At 33.7% G+C, this 12,257-nt stretch overlaps 1 long non-coding RNA gene across 2 annotated transcripts in view; it reads right to left on the bottom strand.

Annotated features, from left to right (window-relative positions):
* Nucleotides 1–3,188: 3,188 nt before the first annotated feature.
* LOC128247595 (uncharacterized) overlaps nt 3,189–12,257 on the bottom strand; it is a 168,911-nt gene continuing 159,842 nt past the window's right edge. For both annotated transcript variants that reach the window (XR_016241538.1, XR_016241537.1), the window contains exon 6: nt 3,189–6,331. This is a non-coding gene — a long non-coding RNA (uncharacterized LOC128247595). The remainder of the gene's footprint in view (nt 6,332–12,257) is intronic.

The raw sequence follows: 12,257 nt of genomic DNA on the forward strand, positions 1-12,257 counted from the left end.
TACATATATAACAATGCACTTACATATATTCATACGTTCTTTTTTAATTTTCTCATGGACACATGTAAATGTCAAAGACGCGTTTGCAAACGGGTGTGCAATTATTTAGTCTACTATCGTTTCAGCACGATTAATATCATGCTATTGGACTGGTGTTAATCTGATACATTTCACCGAGCTATGAGGGATCTAGAGGCTTTGTTAACTTATGTATTGTAGATCCAATACGATCAATAGCGAATTATATCATGGATATGTATTTCTCTATATATATATCTACGAGTGTGGGCATGTGATTGCTACCTATATATGTGTGAATATATGTATGTATCTAGATATATATGTGTATATATATATATATGATTTTCCATTCTTTCATCTTATCCTAATTTCTTGCCAGATATATTAAGTTATTTCTACCTAAATGTCCTTTCTCAGTTCCCGATAAGTCACAGGAGAAATAGAATGATTTTTGTCGGACTAACGATTATGGATTAAACATGTGTGTGCGTATGTACCTGTATTAGGAATTGGTAGATCTATAATAATCTGCCGATTATTAATAAACATCATGTTTTAAGTTCCATCTTCTTGTTTATGTCACCATGTGTAAAAAGATAGATAGATAGATAGATAGATAGATAGATAGATAGATAGATAGATAGATAGATAGACAGACAAACAGAGTACAGACAGGCAGACAGACTGACATACAGATAGATAGACAGATAGATAGACAGATAGATAGACAGACAAACAGACTAATAGCAATACTAGACTTACAGAATTGACCTATATCTATTTAATTGATTAAAAATTTGAAGACGGTGCCGCCGAATGTGTGAGGTCCCATGACAGAAACATAGAAATAGTTGAACACGCTCGTTAAATATGTCTCCATATATCATTAATTTGTCATGAAGAGGCGTTTATTAACAATTTACTATATATCTTAGTATTTTTGATTTATCTAGATAATGACAAACTTTATAATAAAAGAAGTAGATGTAATATACAAGCATGTTACAATGCAGTGAGTTATGAATGTTCTGTGTGTCTTAGACGCCTATGCAACAATCATTTCGGTATAAACATTATAGCATACCATTGGAGGGAAATTAATAATAGCAATATATTTTAATATCAGAATAAACAACTGATTTCACGAAAACTGAAAGCAGTTGTATTAGATCGTCAAGTATGAAATTTGTAGTAAGGTATTTTGTAAATTTTTCGCCATTATTATATTTTCGCAATTTTCATTTTTTGTTAGAAAGCTGATACATCTATTTCTTTATTCTCATTTTGCGCTTTATAAAGTATTTATAAATCGTGTTTTGCTAGTTTTGTTTAGAGTTGTATAACGGAAATTCGTACAGTTTTGAAATATGAATTCTTTCTTGGAAATACAGCATCACAGTCAGCTCCAAATATTAGTGGAGTATTTCATTCTAATTGTATTATACAGCAGACAGTATCAAATTCGTACAGTGTTGAAATATGAGTTCTTTCTTGGAAATGCAGCATCATAGTCAGCTCGGAATATTAACGGAGTACTTCATTCTAATTTTATTACATAGCAGACAATATTAAAATTCGTTTTGGTAACTTTGACCTCACAAATGTGCAATGCGGTCGACAAGAAACACAGGTGGATAATAACGAACGGAAAAAGCCACAGTCGAGTCTGATGCATCTCAAAGTGCCCGTGAATTATCGTTGTTGGTTGGTGTTAAAAAGCAAAAATTATTGACTCATCTAGTCCAAATCAATAAAGTGAAAACATTGAATAAATGGGTTCCATGTAAACTCAATGAAAATCAGAAACAGCAACGTTTGTAAGCCTGCATTATGCTACTTTCTCGTCGCAAAAATGAATCATTTTTTAATCGAATTCTAACGTAATACGACGTAATACGACGTAATACGACGTAATACACCAGCCGTAAATAGTCAGTACAATAGTAGGATAAAGACGGGCCACCAAAACACAGTCCAAAAGCAAAATCCATGAAAAGAAGCTGATGGTGTGTGTTTGGTGGTCTGGCGCAGGAGTGATGCATTATGATTTCATTAAACCTGGTTCATCAATCACGGCCGAATTATACTGCACTCAACTAAATCACATGATGTAGAAACGTATAAAAAACAGCCTATATTAGTCAACAGATTCACTCCTATTTTTTGCAAGACAACGCTAGACCACACATCGCAAAAATGACACTGGCGAAACTACATGATTTTGGGTTTGAAGTTCTCCATTACCCACCATACTCACCTGATCTTGGCCCTACTTACTACCGCTTCTTCCAATATTTGGATGTCTTTTTGATAGGAAAAAAACTTAATTCCGTCTATGTTGTAAAACAGGCTTTCCAAGATTTTATTGACTCTAGATTGCCAGGCTTTTACAGTTCCGGGGTGGGCAAGCTACCACTGAAATAGGAAAAGTGTATTGACAATATGTGTGCACATTTTGAGGAATAAAATTGTTCCTTGTATTCATAAAACATTATCAGACATTTTTTCCTGTCCTACAAATTTCATACTTGACGACCTAAAAAGAGAGATTATCATATGCTGTCACATAACATTCCTAAGTCTTAATTTATTGATAGAATTAGAATGCCAAGCAGGTAATATCGTTAGGACGCCGGGCAAAATGCTTGGTCGCATCTTGTCCGTTCTTACATTCTGGGTTCAAATCGTCAATTTTGCCTTTTATAATTTCAGGGTCGATAAATTAAGTAGCAGCTGAGTACTGGGTCCAATGAAAGGAACGTGATAGAATTAAAAAAAAAAAGTTTTAAGTCGGTATTAAAATTATTGCAATTTCCTAGCACTTTAATGTGAATACTCTGCTATTTTCCCAAGCCTCGTTTTATTTTTGAGATCAAATGCCACTGACGTGAGTTTTATTTTATGTCCATTTGTTGTCGATAAAGAAACTTGAAAACCATTGCAAATTTACTAAAATTCTGGAATAGATGTCTGGCAGTATCCTAAATGAATAACATATAGAGATGTACCCACTAACAGTGTCTATATAGGATGGCTATATTTTCCCAAATATTCTTGTGCAGGTGATCAATAAGGGCAAAATTTAATAACCATAAATACAAATGTCACTATTACCGAATTTCACAAATCCAAAACTAAACAACACATTGTACGCCTCCTATCGTAAACACAATTTTATTCATAAAAATCCTGTAATATAAGTGATGTCGAAGTAAAAATATTTTTCTGAGATTATCAGTTATTTCTACTAATAAACTGATTTTTACAAACACCTATAAATGTGGCTAGCGTGCATCTCCTAGTAGTTGTATCAAGGTGTATATCTATGTAAAGAATAGCTACATAAAGAAATGGGAAAGTAGATATTGTTTGGCATAATCGTCAGTATAATTGAAATCATAGCAAAGATTCCCACTCTAGGTTTTATAACATCTTTAACAATAAACTAATTTATTTTAACACTCCTAATGTATTCAATTTCCTGTTCTCTCAATTTAGCTAAACAGACGAAATTCAAAACCAGATATTTGGAATTGTATCAACAGAAATATTTTTCACATAAGTTCTGTTTGTACAATGCTATAGCCTACAATGTGACACAGAATTTGATATCGGTTGTATGCCATGTATTGGGATTTCTACTAATCCGTCAAATATTCGTTTCAATAACCATACACATTCATGCAGAAATTACACAAGAGGCAACACCACCTCTACATATTCATGTAAGATTTGAAAAATAAGAGGGAACATGCATGCGACTGTATTTTGTATGTATTTGCATATAATTCCGTCTACTGGTTGCTTCCGATACATTTTGGAATGAGCATATTTCTGTCCGTATATGTATATTTATGTTTTTCCCAAATTTCCAAATTCTTCCAGTTATATATATGCATATATAACTTGAATATATGTATACGTGAGTTGATGTCTGTCCATGTGTCTCAATATACATGCACATTCATAGATATGTATTTATGTAAGTATATACGTATGTATGTGTGTATATTTCTATGCATTAATTATGAAGGGTGTCCGAATTCATTGGAAAATAATTGTACTCATGAAGCAATACATTTATATACATGGGGGCACCCAAAAGTAACCGTAAATGTTCTCTGTAGGACAAACCCGTTATGGTGCAGGCTTCCACTACTAGAAGCCACTTGATGCAACCCTTAGAGACATCAGTCTGCCGACCGACATCATCCGGTGGAGTAGTTCTGGCATATGTAAATTTGGTTTGCAGTGCTTCTCCTTGTTCATCGATGTTTGCAATAGCTGAAACGAAGAAACAGCGCGCTTCCGAGAAATTCTGTTTTCTGCTAGGAGAAAACGGCTGCTGAAACTGTTGTCATACTTCAAACAGCTTACAAGGACGCTGCCATGAGCAAAACACATGTTTACAAGTAGTTTGGTTTTCACACTTTAGGATTGGCCACTTGTCACTTGAAGACCAAACCATGGCAGCGTCCTTGTAAGCTGTTTGCAACATGACAAGTATTTAGGCTGCCATTTTCCCCCGGCAGGAAACAGAAATTCACGGAAGCACGCTGTTTCTTCGATTCAGCCATCGCAAACATTGATAAACATGGGAGAAGCACTGCAAAGCAAATTTGCACCATTTGTGACGGAACAACTGCAGCTGACGACACCGGTCAGCAGACTGATGTCTGAAGATCCCATTCAAGTTGTTTCTAGTGGCAGAATCCTGAACTAAAATGTGTTTGTTCCACAAAGAACGTTTACGGCTACTTTTGGGTACCGACCCCGTACATCGGTTATCTACTACCACTCGACTGTCATGCATTGCATTGCTTCATGGCTGACAAGTCTGGAGCACTTCTGGTTCTTTTTTCGATGCAGCAGTTAGCTTCAAGTTATCATTCGACTCATCTGCAGTTGACACCGGCTACGTCCACAACTGGGGCTGACTTGACAAATGACGGGCAAGTGTTGCGATATTTTCTGCGCTTGTTGGGCTGTGAGCAGATCTGCCCGCTGTTTGCCACTCACAATTTTGACAAAGCTGTAGTCCTGAATTGCATCAAGCATAGACCGAGGCAATTCCTGTGACACTTTGAGTGTCGTCACGTGCTCAAGCTCTGTTCCAGTCGGAGAATACAATTTGTGGAAGCTCTATCATGTTATTCTATAGGAGATTAATGGCAGATAAGAGCGACGATGTCCTCGAGGAGACTGGGTATCGACGTCAAGCACGTAGGAGGATCCAACGTTCCAAAGAAACTTTTTCCAAAACCTAAGGATGATTTGCTTGGCCTAGCCTTTCTATCATGAGTTCTCACTGTCTGCTCGAGATAAAAACCTACAGGCATGATGAGTTGTTTCAAAAGTATAGCGGATTCGGCTAGTAGCTGACACTATTACGAATATATTCCCACCTCTCATGTCTGACCGGGTGGTCAGACATTTTCCTTTTTGAGGTGAAGAGATCGAAACGACTGAAGTCAATCACTCTTCCATTTGGTTAATCCTTCAACGATATTTTTTAAATGTAAGAATCGAAATGGAATATGAAGATTTTTAGGGAGGTGCTTCTGTAAATTTGTTAAAATGTGTATTGAATACTATGAGAGTGGCTCGAATGTGCAGGCCCGCACGAAACTGATGTTTGTAGGCTTGAATGAACAGATGCGATAAAAGTGTCACACAGTGCTGGACTCGGCAATCGGAGTGATACATAATATGTGATGTTTCCTGGTTACTTTGTGGCAGATGTTACCCTACTGGAATATTTTTAAGGTAATTTTTTTGTTAATTGTTATTTAATTCTTTACGCTTGTTGATCATGGTTGGAGTTTCTCCCCATCAGAGAAAGAAACACTGTATATTATATTCGTGAGTTATTAAACATTTTGGGTAACGGCATGCCTAGGATAAAACTGTTTTCTCGCGCCTTTACAGGCAACTTGGTAAATCCTCCGCACATACATACCATTTATACGTAATATCCTCAGTGCTCAGATTCCTGACAAGTCACTTCGAGACATAAAGTTCTTTAGTAATGGATATCATTGAATATCCGGTATCATCATCTCATCTGTAAGGTTTCGAAAACAATGGCTGAATAATTTTAATACCTTTGTTTTTATTTTTAGTCTTAGTTTTCATACAGTTGAAACATTCCATCCAGAGGCTTCCAATATTCCATCCGAAGTTTATGAAGAAAATTTGTGGCACCATTTGGAAATTTCATTATTTCTAAATCGCCGTGTTCCGCTTACCTTCCAATAATGGCAGCAGGACTTTCGATTTTTTGTCTTAGTTTTATAATTGACTTGAGGATCTGAAAGAAAGAAAACAAAAACGTTAAAATTTTTGAAAAAGTGTTATATTCTGACAATTAAGTGTCCTTAAACAGTTTAACATCCAGTATACATACACACACACTCATTCACATACACACGCATATATATATATATATGTATATATATATATATATATATATATATATATATATATATATATATATATATATATCGATGCACACACACACACACACATATATCGATACATAGACAGATAAAAAGATAGATTGATAGATAGATAGATAGATAGATAGATAGATAGATAGATAGGTAAATAGATAGACAGAAAGATAGATGATAGGTTGGGAGATAGAAAAGTAGATATAGATGTATAAACACATAATATATACATATTAGGTCGTCAAGTATGAAATTTGTAGAAAAGCGAAAACAGTTTGCTATTATTTTATAAATACAAGGAATTGTTTTATTCATCAACATATGCACCGACAGTGTCTATGCACTTTTGCCCTTTCAGCGGTAACGTGTCCACCGCGGAACCATAAAAGCCTGGCAATCTTGAGTCAATAAAATCTTGGAAAACTTGTTTTGCAGCATTGTGGGAATTAATTGTTTTTTCCTATCAAGACGTTATCCAAATTTTGGAAGAATTGGTTGTCAGCGGGGGCAATATCAGGTGAGTATGATGGATAATGGAGAACTTCAAACTCCAAATCATGTAGTTTCGCCAGTGTCATTTTTGAGATGTGTGGTCTGGCGTTGTCTTGCAAAAAACTAGGAGTGCATCTGTTGACTAATGTAGGCTATTTTTTCTAAGTTTCTGCATCCTTTGGTTTAGTTGACTGCAGTATACTTCGGCCATCATTGATAAGACAGGTTTCATGAAATCATAATCGATCACACCTGCACCAGACCACTAAACACACACCATCAGCTTCTTTCTATGAATTTTGATTTTGGACTCTGTTTTCGTGGCTCGTCTGTATCCAGCTATTGTGCTGAACGTTTACGATTGTTTAGTAGCATCCATTTCTTATTACATGTTACAATTCGATTTAAAAAATGATTCATTTTGTGATGAGAAAGTAGCATAATGCAGGCTTCCAAACGTTGCTGTTTTTGATTTTCATTGAGTTTATGTGGAGTCCATTTATTCAACTTTTTCAGTTTACTGATTTGGACTAGATGATTCAATATTGTTTGCTTGTTAACATCAAACAAAAACGATAATTCACGGGCACTTTGAGATGGATCAGACTCGACTGTGGCTCTCAGTTCTTCATTATTCACCTTTGTTTCTTGTCGACCGCGTTTCTCATTTGTGAGGTCAAAGTTACCAAAACGAAATTTGATACTGTCTACTGTGTAATAAAATTAGAATGAAATACTCCGTTAATATTTCGAGCTGTCTGCGATGCTGTATTTCCAAGAAAGAACTCATATTTCCATGCTGTACGAATTTCTGGCTTATGCAACTCTAACCAAAAATAGCAAAAACGATTTATAAATACTTTAAAAGCTCAAAATAAGAATAAAAAAATAAATGTATCAGCTTTCTAACAAAAAATGAAGATATACTAATGGCGCGAAATGAGCAGCAGTTAAATTTGGCATTTACCTTACTACAAATTGCATACTTGACGACTTAATACATACGAATATATGATTGTGCTAAAACATAAAGGAATAAACACTACCACATTGTTTCGCCGGGAAATGAAGTGAATGTTAAATGTGACCAATATTTCGTTCTACATGAGACTTATTAATTTACACCATTGTACCATTATAGGACCATTATCACATAAGACATTCCATTTATGATCGTCCTGTTCATAGTTTCACACATATTGTGTGTAAGTCTATTGTTTTCTTCAATGGAATCCCGTCAGATAAATAACTTTGAATATGACATGATAGTAATTTCACCTGTTTCATTCATTTCCTACTCACCCAGACTCTATAAGGTTTGGTCAAAAGTTTTGAGCATATGTGTATGTGTGTATGCATATATATATATATATATATATATATATATATATATATATATATATATATATATATATATATATATACATACAATTATACACATATATATATATATATGTATATATATATATATATATATATATATATATATATATATATATATATATATATATATATATATATATATATACATATATACACACATACATACATATATATATGTTTTGTCTTTAAATATAATTAATATAGATTTTTCTTCTTTGGGGTTGTCTAATCTATTCATGTATTCGAATATATTAAATTTGTACACTTTGCTTTAAACAAAATATATATAATTACTAATTTGTGTGATGTATTGCTACAGGTAAGCAATATTTTTGTGTAATTGTGTTTTGTTATATATATATATATATATATATATATATATATATATATATATATATATATATATATATATATATATATATATATATATATATATATATATATATATATATATATATATATATATACATGCATGTGTATATTTATGTATCTAGGAATGTATGCATATATAGATTTATCGCTTCTTACAAAAGATGAGAATTGAATGCGTAAATTAGTTAATGTTTCATTCTTAATCTAAATACGTTTTTCCCCACGGCCACTATTTCAACTATTAATTTACCTTTGCTTATACAGTTGGAACATACACGAACGCTGTTATTATTTCTTATACTTCGAATTACTGCTTTCTATGTTAATATTCTTTGTTATATATGTCTGCCTACATGTATATGTGTGTGCAGCATAAATATATTTTTGTAATCATTCGCTACACTTTTATATATCATCGCGTAAATGAGATGCAGCTATATATATATATATATATATATATATAATCTGATTGTACTTTTAACGTACATAAAACAGAGCAACAGTTGCAAGTAAGACAGGAGACAAGTACAAAGTATACTTAATTTGAGAAGGAATTGTAACAAAGATTAATTATTGTGACTAATTACTGAGACGCATGAAATTACGGTGATATAAATGCTTTAATATTAGACTCTTTGGGAGTTATCTGCATTGCTTGACGAAATAATTGATATACGTCGCCAATCTTTTTTTTTCCTCCTTTTTACTCATTATATGTTCCTCATTAGAATTTGTATGTTCTGTATCGAATTTTTACAAGACTAGCTGGGGCCCTAGTACCCCAGGTGAATTATTATGTAGCAAATCTGTTATCAAGGAAATTCCAGGCATGGTCATCACGTCAGTTATTTTATATGCCATATCACTCTATTATGAAACGTAGCTTTTTCCTAGGATAACATTGAGAGAGTTGTAAGAATTATGCTTGCTATTTCGTGCGATTCCGTAATTCGGACTTGTAGAATCGGAAGAATATCAGCCAAAATGCTTTGCTCAATAAAGTTATGTTTCTTAACGTCCTACTCTTTTTCAATTGCAACCGAGTGACTATAGAGTGGCTATTACTCAATTATCCTTTAAATACTAGAAGAAATATCCTTGAATCGTAGACATTTTGTGAATCAGTAGATATGGTCCTCAGAAAAAGAACATAATGATAACTAACATTTCGTTTCAGGAGGTTCAGTATTTAGATTTAGCATCAAGTAGATATGGGATGAAATGCTGGAGCAAAAACATACGGTTCAAATTACACCGAAGTTAATTTTGCTACATACTCTCTAGAGGTCAGTTGACAATATCAACCAATTATGTGAGCTTTACTTAATCACCTGTTCCATTTACACCAAATTTTCTAGCCTAGTATCTGTATCAGCAACGGTTATTAAGCGTACACTTTAAGTCAGTGTTTTCACAACCGTTAGAATGTCGAAGAAGATGTCTTATGAATTTATTCCGGCTCATTATGTCAAGTACTTGAAATTATATAATCGACTATTTTATTCACTCTAAATTTCTTTCCTTGTATCTAAGTAAGAAAGTTTCGTTAAGATTACTGGGAAAATATGAAAGTATACTTTATTAAATATAGAATATAATATTCATGATATACCTGTCACCTTCGGTGTTGCGACCAGATGTGAAGTAAAATTCATAATGTAAAAACGTAAAACAGTTACTCAAAACTGATATTGAATATATAAACCAGCAGTGCGATCTCTGCATTGTTGTATGCCATGCAGAAAGTAACAACCACATTCCGTAACTGATCGAGAATAGCAATGTGTGTAATGCAGTCCTGGATACATAATGGCTGAAAATATATAATGGCTCATCTGCTGCAGAAGAACACCAGAGCAACCAGCCTCCAAGGCCAAATAATTACTAAAAATAATCACCAATTTCAAACATATAGATGCAATCATATATCAAATGGGGTGGAGGGATGTAGAGTCCATTAATTGAGAGCATGACTCGGGTCTGCCAAACCAGCCTTAGAATCATCTAATACAATCTGAATTGAAAGAGCTCTTAGCAAGAACATAAAATGAAAGCTTCTGAGGACATGAATATGGCCTGTTGCATTTAATAGATGGGCACTGTGTAACTCAAAACATTTGAAACAACGTGGTAACGGAATGATTAGGTTCAGTTGGACTGACCATCGAAAATATGATTCATACTTGTGGAATTGGAACAGAAAGAGAATTGTTGTTAATTGTCAAGAAGAGCAAGTTGTCGTATTTAGGGTAAGGTATAAGGGCTCAAAAACTCAGCACCCACATCCTAGCGGAAATGGCAATTGGAAACGAAGATGAGCTAGCAGACTAAGAAGACGCTAGCTGGAAGAAATCAAACGATGAAGTGGAAGACCACGGGCTGAATGTACAAACATGATAAGAAGCCTGAATCGACAAAGAGAGATAGTGCATTAAAATATGGTTTCCATCCCTCATCAATGAGGGTGAGAACAGGCAAGGCAAGGCAACAGCAACAGTAACAACAAAAGCAAAAGCGATTCTCAGATTTACCTCCAACTGAATTTACTTTTAAAACTCTGAAATTCGCGTTTAGTGGTTTCTATTTTAAAGAAATGTAAACTTATTTTTTCTTGTTGCACATTTAATTCTAACAATTTAACCCATGACAAAATACAAATGTTTTTTTTTTATTGTATCTAATTAACTTCTCTTATTGGTAAAGACAATACCTTAATAACGTAATCGATAACCCAGTATTAATTCCTTTTATCTATCCTTCACTGATGAAAATCTATGTTAAATATAGTATGATATTGGCTTAAGAACTGATTACTATAACATATTTACTTTAGTGTCCGAAAACGTCTACCATTACTGTATCCAGTGTCTTAGATCTAATTGGTAATATATATGTAGCATTTTCTAAGAGAGCTATCAAATGATGCCGTTCCCTCTTTCACATAAGTAAATTAAACTCAGAGAAATAAGAGTAAAATACAGTACCATTACTTGGTTTCATTTGTTGTTTTCTTTATAATTATCTGTTTTATTATTATCACTCTTTGATGCTTCAAATGATTTATTCGTTTCTAATCTGTTCAGAATGACATCATGAGAGAAATGATAAATTGTTTAAAAGTGATTCTTTGACAAAATTTGCATTATGATAAGGAGCAATGTCTAATTGACCTTAAGTAACTACGAATGTTTCGTATCAAGTTGATACTTTAACATTTTTACAAAAACTTTCACCAATGGGAAACTTTCTGTAAGTTTCATTGTTTTCTTCAAATTAAGATGGGTTAATTTCGTTCAGTATACAAGTACACGAATCAGAGACAATACACCTTGTCTGACCGAAAGGGCGGAATAAATGACTGACGCCAATTAAAAAGAAAGAAATAATTCAGACTACACGACTGAGTATAGCAAGATGAGAGTGAAACCAGAAGAAGGTACGGTATTGGTAGTGCCGTATTTAGGAGTGAATGCTGCTTGAAGTTTCATCTGGGCAAGTCCATGTGAAAAGAGCAACTATATCAACGCAAATAATCTG

The sequence above is a fragment of the Octopus bimaculoides genome, chromosome 4 (genome assembly GCF_046866305.1).
Source record: "Octopus bimaculoides isolate indiv1 chromosome 4, ASM4686630v1, whole genome shotgun sequence".
NCBI lineage: Eukaryota > Metazoa > Mollusca > Cephalopoda > Octopoda > Octopodidae > Octopus > Octopus bimaculoides.